The sequence below is a fragment of the Lactuca serriola genome, chromosome 1 (genome assembly GCF_051521515.1).
Source record: "Lactuca serriola cultivar US96UC23 chromosome 1, Lser_US96UC23_V15, whole genome shotgun sequence".
Lineage (NCBI taxonomy): Eukaryota > Viridiplantae > Streptophyta > Magnoliopsida > Asterales > Asteraceae > Lactuca > Lactuca serriola.
This window is the reverse complement of record NC_136408.1, coordinates 243,584,541-243,597,921: the sequence shown is the minus strand read 5'-3', so window position 1 is coordinate 243,597,921 and position 13,381 is coordinate 243,584,541.

The following is a 13,381-nucleotide window of genomic DNA, read 5'->3' as shown; positions in this document are numbered from 1 at the left end:
TATGAGTATATTGAGCTATATGCTAGGGCTGGTTAGTCAGCAGTATGTAGCCTGATTAGGTTATGCTTAGTAATGGTTACTCAATGCACGAATGTTGCTTGCTATGTGCTGATAGGGGCTCTAGCTAGCTTTAACTAACTAGTAAGCAAATATGTAATAGTATCTGCAAGCTAGTTAGGGAAAGATGGTAGGGACTCCTTGTGCAACTGATGGCGGAGAGTAGGTTAGAGAGTGCCCTAGGACAAGCCTAGGATGAGATGAGCTTGGAAAGCAGTAGTAGTAGAAGGGACTTGGTGATGTCGAAGAAATCCTTGCGGAAAGTATGGATAGATGTGGAAGGTAGTATGGCCCCTTACAACTGGAAGCAGAGGATCAGTACTCGAATCAAGGAGGGCTGAGATAGAACCAGGAAACTTAGAGAGTGTGTGAGACCTCTCGAGAGTATGTATGAACCTGACGTTTATATGGCGATTACGCGACATGGAGCAGGAGGTTCAGGGTCTGGATCAGGATCAGGATCAGGCTCAAGTGTGGGATCCGAGCAGGTTGATGATGGGCTACGCTAGTTCAACGCGTTGGAGATCATGAGAGGCATCCTTGAGGCGAACTCGCTCGTTTTTGGGTCGAGCAAGGAGGGGATTATTGAGCTGATGGAGGATCGCCTTTGGACATTCAGGAGTGAGTTGGCATCCATCCAGTCGGGTTCGTGCACACTGACCTTCAAGCACTTCATGGGAAGTGGTGCACCAGACTTTCATGGGGCGAAGGACCCCATTGCTGCCAGGAGATGGATCACAGACATCGAGTCTTCCCAGTTGACGAGCTTCTGTCCGGAGGGGTCGAAGGTTCGCTTTTTTGCTGATTGTTTAAGGGATAGAGCTAGGGATCAGTGGGAGTCAATTGGTAACTCGCTGGGAGCCCCAACCATCGAGGCTATGACTTGGTCAGATTTTGTGACCAGTTTCAGGGTTGAGTTTGTGCCAGCTGTGGAGCTTCAGCAGCTAGCCAGGGAGTTTCTTGACATGAGACAGACTACGGAGTCAGTGGCGGAGATCACCGTCAAGTTCCAAGAGAGGACCTTGTTGGTACCTCAGTATGCATGGGATGAGGATATGGGGAAGACCTGTTATCATGATATATTGAGGGCTATATTCGGGAGCATGTCAGCTACTCAGCCTGTCCGAACTTAGAGTCCATGATTGCCAGGGCAAGGGAGAGGGAGATTGATTTTGAGCACCTCAGGAAGAGGAAGGCAGAGGCAGAGCAGGTTACTGGGATTTCAGGGAAGAAACCCAAGCGATCCGACAGTAGGTCGAAGGGTCAGTCGGGCCAGAGCCGATGTAGGAAATACGGCAGGCCGCATGAGGGAGCTTGTATAGCGGGATCATCACGCTGCTACAAGTGCAGCAAGACGGGGCACTTTGGCAGGGATTGTGTTGCTCCTGCCCCCACTGTTCAGATGTTAGACCTGATTTGCTTTCATTGCAACATAAAAAGGTCAACTGCCCCACGTTGATAGCAGCAACAATAGCATCGCCAATGGTGGTGCCAACTCCAGCGACTACATGGGTTACAGATGGTCGAAAGATCAAGTCATAGGATCCAGTGGTGAGGAGCCGAGATTTCCAGTTGAGAGCCAATGAGGCACGCGCCGTACCCGATGTGGTGACGGGTATGGTTTCTTCTCTCTAACTTTTATTACATGTCACTTGTGATATTGATGTATTATGTTATATGTTTTGATTAGGATCGTTCCATGTGAATGGTATCCCAATTCAGGTGTTGTTTGATTCGTGTGCTACCCGATCATTTGTCTCTCTTGCGCTTTGCAAGAGGTTCTCCGAGTCTTCAGGCATGTTAAATTGCCCTCTAGAGGTCGAGATTGCGGATGACCGATCAGTGTGAGCATCAGAGGTTTTCAGGGATTGTGTTTTGAGGATGTTCGAGGAGCGCTACTTGGTAGACTTGGTTCCCATACTGTTGCAGGGGAACAAGGTTATTATAGGCATGGATTGGTTGAGCCCTAATAGGGTGGTGATCGACTGCGTGCAACAGTTGGTTCAAGTCAGGACCCCAAGTGGGGGAGAGCTAGTGATTCAGGGAGAGAGGCCACAGCATGGACCAGCTTTATGTTCAGCAGCAAGGGCTAGACGCTACCTCCAGTAGGAGTGTGCAGGGTATGTCGCCTATGTCCTGGATACTCGGGAGACAGTGAGTGGCATGCCGGTGGTACGAGAGTACGCAGATGTACTTCCAGAGGAGCTGCCTGGAATACCTCCGGAGAGCCAAGTAGATTTCAGGATCGACCTAGTCCCTGGTGCGACTCTGATAGCCAAGGCACCAGATCGGCTGGCTCCTCCTAAGATGCAGGAGTTGTCTACACAGCTGCAGGAGCTGTTAGACAAGGGATTCATTAGACCGAGCAGTTCACCCTGGGGAGCCCTGATTCTATTTGTGAAGAAGAAGGACGGGTCGCATCGGATGTATATAGTTTACCGGGAGCTGAATAAGGTAATGGTGAAGAACCGTTACCCACTCCCGAGGATTGATGATCTGTTTGACCAGCTTCGGGGAGCATCTTGGTTCTCTAAGACCGATCTGCATTCAGGTTATCATCAGATGAGGGTCAGAGAGGAGGATGTGCGGAAGACTGCCTTTCGGACGCGATATGGTCACTATGAGTTCGTGGTGATGCCTTTCGGGATCACCAATGCTCCTGCTGCCTTCATGGATCTAATGAACCACATGTGCAAACCAATGTTGGATCGATCTATGATAGTTTTCATTGACGACATCTTGGTCTATTCCAAGACACGGGAGCAGCATGAGGAGCACTTGTGGGAGGTATTGGATACTCTTATGAGGGAGAGCTTATATGCCTAGTACTCCAAGTGTGAGTTTTGGTTGCGCGAGGTGTAGTTTTGGGGGTACCTTGTCAACCAGAACGAGATTTCATTCGACCTGGCCAAAGTGGAGGCCGTGATGAGGTGGGAGGTTCCGAGGTCTCTATCTGAGATTCGAAGCTTCCTGGAATTGGCAGGTTACTATCGGAGATTCATTCAGGACTTCTCCAAGATAGCCTTTCCTTTAACCCGGTTGAAAAGGAAATCCGTGGTCTTTTGCTAAGGGCCAGAGTAGTAGGCCACGTTCGAGACGCTGAGACAGCGATTGTGCGAGGCACCAATCTTAGCCCTGCCGGAGGGCGTGCATGATTTTGTGGTGTATTGCGATGTCTCCATCTCGGTTTTGGGCGTGGTATTGATGCAGAAGGGGCATGTTATCCCCTACACTTTGATTCAGCTGAAGCCTCATGAGGCGAACTATCCGACGCATGACTTGGAGTTTGGGGCAGTTGTTTTCGCCCTCAAGATTTGGCGTCATTACCTCTATGGGGTCCGTTATACTATTTACACGAACCATAAGAGTTTGAGTTACCTTATGGATCAGCCGAATGTGAACATGAGACAACGTCGATGGCTTGATGTGGTGAAGGATTACGATAGTGAGATCCTCTACCACCCGGGGAAGGCCAATGTCGTGGTCGATGCGCTTAGCCGCAAGGCAACGCCGATCAGAGATATTTGTTTGAGGATGACAGTGGTGACCCCACTGTTGGAGTGGGTTTGAGAGGCCCACCAAGAGGCTATGAAGGAGGAACATAACAAGAGTGAGTGTATTGTGGGTTAGGTTTCCCCCTTCGATTATGATAGTCATGTCTTGTTGACTCTACACCATATATGGGGGTGTGCGCCAGGTATTGATGGAGGAGGCGCATATATCCAGGTTTTCTATCCATCCCGGGCTGACAAAGATGTACAGGGATCTTCGTCTTGATTATTGGTGGCCCTGCATAAAGAGGGATGTAGCTTGGTTTGTTTAGAGATGCCTGACCTGTAGGTAGGTCAAGGCCGAGCACTAGAGGCCTCACGGCAAGTCCCAGCCGTTGGATATTCCGCTGTGGAAATAGGAAGATATCACTATGGATTTCATCATGAAGCTTCCTAGGACTGCGCGGGGAGTGGATTCAATTTGGGTCATCGTGGATCGGTTGACCAACAACGCCCATTTCACTCCAATTCAGGAGAGCATTTCGGCTGAGAAGTTGGTCGACATCTACATAAAAGAGGTAGTGGCTCGGCATAGGGTGCCAGTTTCGGTGATTTCCGACGGAGATGTGCGGTTCACTTCCAGATTCTGGAAGAAGTTTCACGACGAGCTAGGTACCCATCTACAGTTTAGCACCGCTTTTCATCCGCAGACGGATGGTCAGAGTGAGTGAACCATCCAAACTCTGGAGGATATGATGCGAGCGTGTGTTCTAGACTTCGGAGGTAGTTGGGATCCTTACCTTCCTTTGGCAGAGTTTTCCTATAATAACAGCTATCACACGAGTATCAACCCCCCCCCCCCCCCTTCGAGATGTTGTACGGGAGGAAGGGAAGGACCCCGATATGCTGGGGTGAGGTTGGCCAGAGGGTCATGGGGAGTACCGAAGTGGTACTCAAGACTACGGAGAGAATCCAAAAGGTGCGGAGCAGGCTTCAGACTGCTCATAGTTGGCAGAAAAGTTATGTTGACAGGCTTCGTTCAGACCTGGAGTTCCAGGTAATGGATATGGTGCTTCTGATGGTGTCGCCTTGGAAAGGTGTCATTCGGTTCAGGAATCGGGTCAAGTTGGGCCCCAGGTACATTGGAACATTTAGGGTTGTATCCCGGTGGGCAAGGTGGCATATAGGCTGGACCTGCCAGCCAAAATCAGTCAGATTCAAAGTACTTTTCACATCTCCCAGTTGCGAAAGTGCCTGGTGGACGACTCGGAAGTGGTGCCTTTGGAGGATATTCAGGTGGATGACAATCGGAACTACATCGCGCGGCTAGTGGCGATCCTCGACAGGAAGTCAAAGGATCTAAGGAACAAGAGGGTAGAGCTAGTGAAGGTGGAATGGCAGCACCGCAAGGGCTCAGAATGGACCTAGGAGTCGGAGGACGAGATGAGGGAGCACTACCTCGAGCTTTTTCCGGATTCAACAGCAGAATTCAAGGACGGAGTCTAAAATAAGTGGGGGAGATTTGTAATGCCCGGTCCATGGTACATATTTAATTCAATTATTTTTCATGTTTTTCCCTGGGAATCAGTGAGTTGGAGGCCTAACTCATCGATTAGACTCGACTTTGGACCCGGAGGTTTAGTGACCTACTCGACGAGTCAAGGGACCGACTCGACGAGTAGGATCTGTCTGGAGGAAACCCTAATGTTAGGGTTTGCACCGTATTTAAACGTCTTATTCTGCCTCAACTCAGCCCCAATCATCATTCCCAACCCAGAGTAACCCTAACTCGAAACCCTAAGCACCTTTTGAGTGTTCTTGAGCTTTTTGTGACTTTTATGTGCATTTGAAGTTGGAAGAGAAGAAGAAAGCTTGGGAGATCAAGTGGAAGCTAGTAGATCCATATGTTTTGCTTCATTCTCAGTTCATTCAATGTAAAAAGCTTGAACCTTGACCATCTATCTCCTGATCTTGTTGTGGGGTTATTTTCTACTTTTTCTAAGCTTTTGAGAGGCTATACTCAGATTTGTATGTATATGTGTAGTTGCAATTCAGATCTAGAACTATTGAGGGTTCCCATGGCATAAAGGTGCCAACTTTATCGCCTTGGGAGAAACATGCAACCTATAAACCCCTTTTATGGCTTTTTGAGCCAAAGCCCCATGCATCGACATCAAGTTTGTAGCTTTACGTGTAAAATGGACTCTAGGAGGCCAGATCTATAATTTTGATGCATAAAGACCCATTATAATCGACTGAATAGTTTTGGACAAAGAGGGACTCGGCGAGTTGGGTCGTATTTCCCCAAATGCCTTCTGGAAATGGTATGTGGTTGAGTGGAAGGAACGCTTAGCCTGTTAGGAGTTTGTTATGGACTTGAAGATTGAAGGACTCGACGAGTTCAAGGAGGAACTTGGCGAGTTCAAGGAAATGTCCCAACCACATGAAGACGGACTCGACGAGTTCAAGGATGAAATCGGCGAGTCATAGACTGAACACCTTTATATGGATGAAGATGAACTCGACGAGTTCAAGGACGAACTTGGCGAGTCGGTTGAAGATAGTCCGATGTGTTGTTAAAGGAGAACTCGTCGAGCTCTTGCTGGATTCGACGAGTAGGGGCGGGATTATGGCATTTTGTGGTCATGGGGACTCGGTGAGTTAGTGGAAGAACTCAGCGAGTTGAGTCAACCAGATGTTGACTTGGACCAAGGTTGACTTTAACCAAGGTTTTGACCTTGACTTTGACTGGGATTTGATTGACCCTTTTAAGGGTTATGATTATGAATTGATAACTTAGAAAAATTGTCGTATAAGGATCTAGGAGTCGAGAAGAGTTGGTTTTCGTACCGAGGAAAGTACATACACTACACGACATTGAGGTGAGTTACCTTCCAGTAGAAATGGGTCTAAGGAACCAAGGTTGACCCACTAGTAGTTGATTACAGTAGAGATGATTGTCTATGTGATAATTATCTGGTTGCTAGTATTAGATGTGTTCTATGTTCCTGTATGATATGATCTATGTGCTAGTGGTAGTAGGAAGGGGAATAGTCCCCGATTCGGTCGTTAGGACCGAAGGGTAGGTCGGACACCCCAGATATGTCTGACAACATGATTATGATATGTATTATTATGTGATACTAGTAGGGGTGAAATAGTCCCTATGACCGGGTGAGGTAGACCGGAGGGTAGTCAGGCACCCCAGAATGGCCTGAAATGCGTAGGTCACCACCCCAGAATGGCTTGACATGGGTAGGTCAGCACCCCAGAATGGCTTGACACGGGTAGGTCGGGCACCCAGAACTACCCGACAGTATATATGGTTGTATGGTATGCGGTATGATGGGGGAACTCACTAAGCTTCATGCTTACCGTTTTTAGTTTTGTTTTCAGGTACCTCTTCAGCTAAGGGGAAAGAGTCGGCATGGTAGCAGCGCATCAGACACATATGATTTCCGCTTTGAGAACCCTGGGATTGTACTCTGACATTTTACTACTTGATGTATGGTTTTCGAGACTTGTGATTTGTGACTTGATGTTTTGAAGTGATAGCAATGATGTTTTCCGTAAACTATTTTTATAATAATGTAATTAAACAATAAATTTTGGGTCTCGATTTTGGGATGTTACACCATAAAGGTGTTTAAATAGGGTCCAAACCCTAAAATTTAGGGTTAGCACCCTGGCAGCGTACGCCCTGCATACTAATGTACGATTGGTGTACTAGCACGGAACCTAGTACACCCAACGTACTAAGTTGCGTCCGGATTTTACGAAATTTTCATTAGGGACTATTCTTGAAAACAGAACATGCTCCCAAGGGTTAAAAGCGAATACCTGAGAATTAGATTTTACATGTATTCTGATGTTTTAGATATTATGATTTAGTGTTGGATTTTGAAACAATTAATGAATGAATTGATAGTCTTTCAATGAAAAATTTTATCACTATTTTTTGGGCTGTTACAGTGATATAAAGTAAACAAACTATTTTTAAAATTCCACTCCTAGTTACTTTAGGAAAATGTGAAAAGTATTCTAATCCATGAAATTACACATTATGCTTTTTAAGTAGTTAGTGGAGCGTGTGTGGTTAACCGGCACACTAATAGTAACTATAAAGAGTAGTAATGGGCATCTCGAAAATTATTGTTGTTAATGGAGCACATGTGGTTAACCGACACACTAATTAGAGATGATAAATGACATCAAAAGTGCCAAACATATTTGCATGGTTACTCAGATCTTGTTTGTGGTCCTCGGCGTCTAAGTCACAAATAGAAGAGCATAATCTGAGAGTAAACATGCCATTGATAAGATTCAAAGAATCTCAAAATATCTGGGAATTTCATTTTGATTGAAATTGGCAAATTTCCTTTAGCTACCTTCATAAATTTGCGATAAGATTACAACATCCCTTTTCTTAGTTGTGAATTGTTATTTTGGATCCTAGCCTTCAATATTTATTATGGGTTAAAATCTTAACTATTTGTTTTCATCTAACTAAAACTTATTTTTCTCTGTAGTTGTGTACTTATAGTGATGCTTCTACATCTCATAACTCCACCCACAAGTTCTCACTACCCTCGATTGTGTTCAAGGTGACATTATATGGAATCAACTACAATGATTGGATGCACAACATTTCGATACGAGGGGAAAGAGTATGTCCTTGAAAAACAACTTGTTGAGATCAATGAAGCCACTGCTACTCCTGAAGAAATCCTATCCTATAAGAAACACTACGACGATGCAAGAAAGGTTGCTTGCATCATGGTCACCACCATGGTTTCTGAATTGAAAAGATTATATGAGGACAACTGGCCGTAAGAGATGAAATTGGATTTTGTGGAAAAGTTTCACAAGAGAGCTCGTCAAGAAAAGTATGAGGTTGTCAATCCCTCATGAAAGGATGAATCTGATCATGGGCAATAAGCAATCTACTCATGTTACCAAGATTGGAATTTATAGTATTGTGCTTGGTGGCGAGGTTAGATTAGATTTAGCTGATTGTTGTTGTTCGTCAGAAATGACGCAAAACATTATTTCTTTTCGTGCACTATTCAAACAAGGTTTTTGATATTCACTTAATGATGTGAATGGTTAGATATCGGTATATAAAAATGGTATTTTTATGTTTTAAGCTTTGTCTTGTAATGGTGCGTATGAAACTGTGATTTGTGTTGATATCTTAGGTAATAGTGTATTCCATATTTATTCGTCTAATGGTTTAGACAAGGCATGCTTGTGGCATTGTCGTCTTGGGCACATTAACAAGAAACACATCGCCCAACTCCAAAAGGTTGGAGTGTTGGAATCATTTGACTTAAGGCCAAGTGATGAATGTGAATCTTGTCTTTTGGGCTAGATGACAAAATCACATTCCACAGGATCTTGTGAAAGAGGTGAAGGTTTATTGGATCTCACATACACAAATGTGTGTGGACCCTTTAGATCCACCATAAGGGATTCTAACCGATTTTATGTTACATTTGCAGATGATTATAGCAGATATGGCTATATCTACTTCATCAAATATAAAGGAGAAACCCTTGAAAAGTTCAAAGAGTTTAAACATGAAGTGCATAATCAATTAGGCAGGAAGATAAAGATACTCAAATCTTATAAAGGTGGAGAGTATCTTAGTATCAAGTTCCACGACTATCTAAAGGAATGTGGAATAGTTTCACAATTGACTCCTCCTAGGACACCACAACTTAATGGTGTGGCTAAGAGGCGTAATCGGACCTTGTTAGACATGGTTCATTCCATGATGAGTCGAGATTCTCTTCTCATTTTTTTCTGGGGGTATGCCTTAGAGACATTCGCCCATATCCTAAATCTTTCCCTACTAAGAAGGTTGCCAAAAGACCTTACAAAATGTGGACAGTGAAGGTTCCCTCGTTAGCACATATCAAGGTCTTGGGTTGTGAAGCTTTTGATAGACGAGAGACTCATGACAAGTTAGAACCTAGAAGTGAGAGATATATTTTCATTGCCTACCCAAAAAAGTCCTTTGGATATTTGTTCTACATACCTAGTGTGAAGGTGTTCTTTGTAGTACGAAGGGGGGTCTTTCATGAGAGAGAGAGAGAGAGAGAGAGAGCTCATATGCAAAGAGGACAGTGGGAGGACAATTAACCTTGAAGAGATTTAAGAGTCAACCAGCGAAGGGACCATAGAAGATACTAGCGGTCAACTAGAGGATGAGACTCCTGTTGAACCAATTGACAATTCATTACCTCTTCGATGTTCTAGTAGATTTAGTGTACCACCTGAGTTTTATGGTTTCCATATAACTACAGATGGTGACACGTTTGTTAGTGATCGTACACTGGTAAATTTGGATGAGCACTGCAAAATCTTTCCGAAGTGTTATAAAGAGGGAAGGCGCGCTACAAGAAAGCAATGACAGGCCCTAAAGCTGCCAAGTGGAAAGAGGAAATGGACAGCGAGATTAAGTCCATGTATGATAACCAAGTTTGGAATTTGGTTGATCTAGAACTTGGTCAAAATAGAGTGGGTTGCAAATGGATCTTCAAGACGAAGACTGATATGGATGGAAAGGTACACACTTTCAAGGCACGTCTGGTTGCAAAGGGTTTTACTCAAACCCCAGGGATTGACTATGATGAGACCTTCTCACCAGTGGCCAAGATAAAGTCTATTAGGATAATGCTCGTCATAGCTGCATTTCATGATTATGAAATATGGAAGATGGATGTCAAACCCACTTTCCTTAATGGGAAGTTAGCTGAAGATGTTTACATGAGTCAGCTAGAGGGTTTAGTAGATCTAAATCATCCTAATAGCATGTGTAAGCTTGAGAAATCCATTTATGGATTGAAACAAGTGTCTCACAGCTGGAATCTTTGCTTCCGTGAGAAAGTCAAAGAATTTTTTTTCTTAAGGAGTGAGGATGAGTCCTATGTGTATTTCAATGCTAGTAGGAGTATAGTAAATTTCCTAGTATTGTATGTTGATGACATAGTCCTTAAGGGAAACAACACTTCGACCTTGCAAGAAGTGAAATCTTGGCTCGGGAAGTGTTTTGCCATGAAGGATCTAGGGGAAGTTGCCTATATTCTTGGGATAAGAATTTTGAGGGATAGAAAGAAGAGACTAATTGGTCTTAGTTAGAGTACATACTAGCATAAAGTACTAAAACATTTTAGTATGGAAATTTCCAAGAAAGGAGAGTTACCTATTCAGAGCAATGCCAAGTTGAGTAAGACTCAAAGCCCTAGTACAGATGAAGAGATAGCAGACATGAGTCGAGTCCTATATGCTTCGGTTGTAGGATCGATCATGTACGCTATGACATGTACTCGCCTTGATGTGTATTTTGATTTAATCATGGTTATTCGCTTTCAGGGAAATCTTGGAAGAGCTCATTAGACAACAACGAAGGACATACTCAAGTATCTACGAAGTACAAAGGAATTGGTTCTAGTCCTTGGTGGCAGTGATACGATGAGAGTGAGTGGGTATAGTGACCCCATCTTTCAAAAAGATAGGGACAACCTTCGTTCCCAATCTGGTTGGGTGTTCTATTTAAATAGAGGAACACTCACTAGGAAAAGTTCCAAGCAAGACACATTGGATGATTCTAAATGTGAATCAGAGTACATAGCAGCAAGTGAAGCATAAAAAGGAAGCGACTTGGCTGAAGAACTTCATCGACGATCTCAGAGTAGTTCTAATCATTCAGGAGCCCATGGAACTTTTCTGCGATAATGAAGGAGCGGTTTCTTTGATCAAAGAACTGAGAGTTCATAGTAAATCTAGACATATCGATAGAAAGTACCATTATATCCTACATAGAGTTGAAGAAGGTCATCTCATAGTAAAGAGAGTGTCATCAGAATACAACTTGCAGATCCTTTCACAAAGACTCTGAGTAGGGTTAAGCATAATCAACATGCTAGGAGCATTGGTTTGATAGGTGATATTAGTTTTAGCAATTAGATGATTAGTTTGAAACTTATATCAGAATAAATATAATTTATTTTGGTGATTGAACAATAGATATTATTTATGAGTTTGTTTACTGCCTTCTTCAATTATTTACTCATGTGTTTCGATTTGCATGTTTTACTTCCTGAATAATTTGATTATTCGAAAATCCACAGTCGCTTATACTTTAGGAAGTAAGTTTGCATATAAAATGAAGTTTTATTAAAGATATAAAAGGTTCAAATACACTCAAACTTAATACTGGTTATTAAAATTGAATTGCATCATATTATATAAAAAGCTAGCTTTTTATATAGAACCTTTAAAAGTGATTTAAAAAAAAATGATACCATGGTTTATTATATGCATGTAATAATCATGATATCATATGTTTTTTAAACAATAATTATAAAACATATAAAAGACCCCTTACCAAACCTCAAATCTATGCAATCCTTTTTAAAGAGACTCGCACATCTCTTGACGCATTAGCAGATAAATGATACCTAACCAATTAGTGTTATCTTTTGATTACCGAGGTGTATTCGCGATTTCTATAACCAAGTTATAGGCCGATTACACAAGTTTTTTAAATTGGATGATTTTATCGGAAATCTTTTGTGATAAAGGATACCTAAGAAAGAGAGTTTTGATTCATAGATGAGATCCAGCATGTCTAATTAAATTTGTTATTAGAGATCCCATAAATCTAGAAATTATATTTTAAGATATAATTGATAATAAGTATCTACCGGTTGGAGTCAAATGAATGAAATAAATGATACCTAACCATTTATTTGTTTTGCAACTTGGATCCTAGACTTTGATAATTAATGCTTTTATAAACTAAAATGGTATTAATTATTGAAGATTAAATATTGAAAATAATAAATGAATTTTGTTAAAATTTTGTAGTTAAATAATTCATTCTCATTATCATGAATTGTCATTTTCTTTAATGACTTAATGAACAATAACATTTACTAGATACAACTTCAATTAATGGGTTCATGTCTTAAGAAACAATCTCATGGGAGATATGAAATCGTATACACTTAAAGGTCCTAGTTCTAAACTATTTTCTTTGAGCAATAAGCCTGAACATGATACCTACTAAAGGCATCAGTGTGATGCTAAAGATGTCTTTAACATCAAACAACGGAAGAAACAAGGCCAAAAGGAATCACCTTGTGCGATCCAGGAGGCTCATGTTTTATGTACTGAACACCTTTATGCCCAAGAAATCTACTAAAGCCCACATAGATGGATTTTGTTTCTTTTGTGGAGAAACTGGACGCTGGAAGAGTGTATTCTCCTCTTATCTAGAAAGAAAGTCTGGAAGAGACTAGTACTTCGGGTATCTACTAGATAGAACTCATACTTTTCATATAACACTTAGGTACATGGTGCTTAATTGTTAATATAATATTTATAAATGGCTTGCAAATATTTACTGAAGAGTAACCAGCTGAGCATAACAAAGTTGGAACTATACTCTCGGAGCTTAGTTCATTATTTATGCTTAGAACATAAAGTACTTTTAATGTAAAACGATATTTGTTTTGGAACAATGTATGTTTTAATCTAGCATGTCTAAATTTAAGTCTCAGATATTTTATTCAAATGTTTGATAATTTACTTAATCGTTTTTCATAACGATAATATTCATATTCTGAAATGATTAACTTCTATTTATGAGACTAGATATTTTTATTATATAAATGGTATTCACATATTTCAACGTTAAGAAAATTATCTTTGAAGGCAATTAATGTCGTTTGTGTGACATATTTGAATCCTATATATATATATATATATATATATATATATATATATATATATATATATATATATGTATATAAGATTCCTAATGA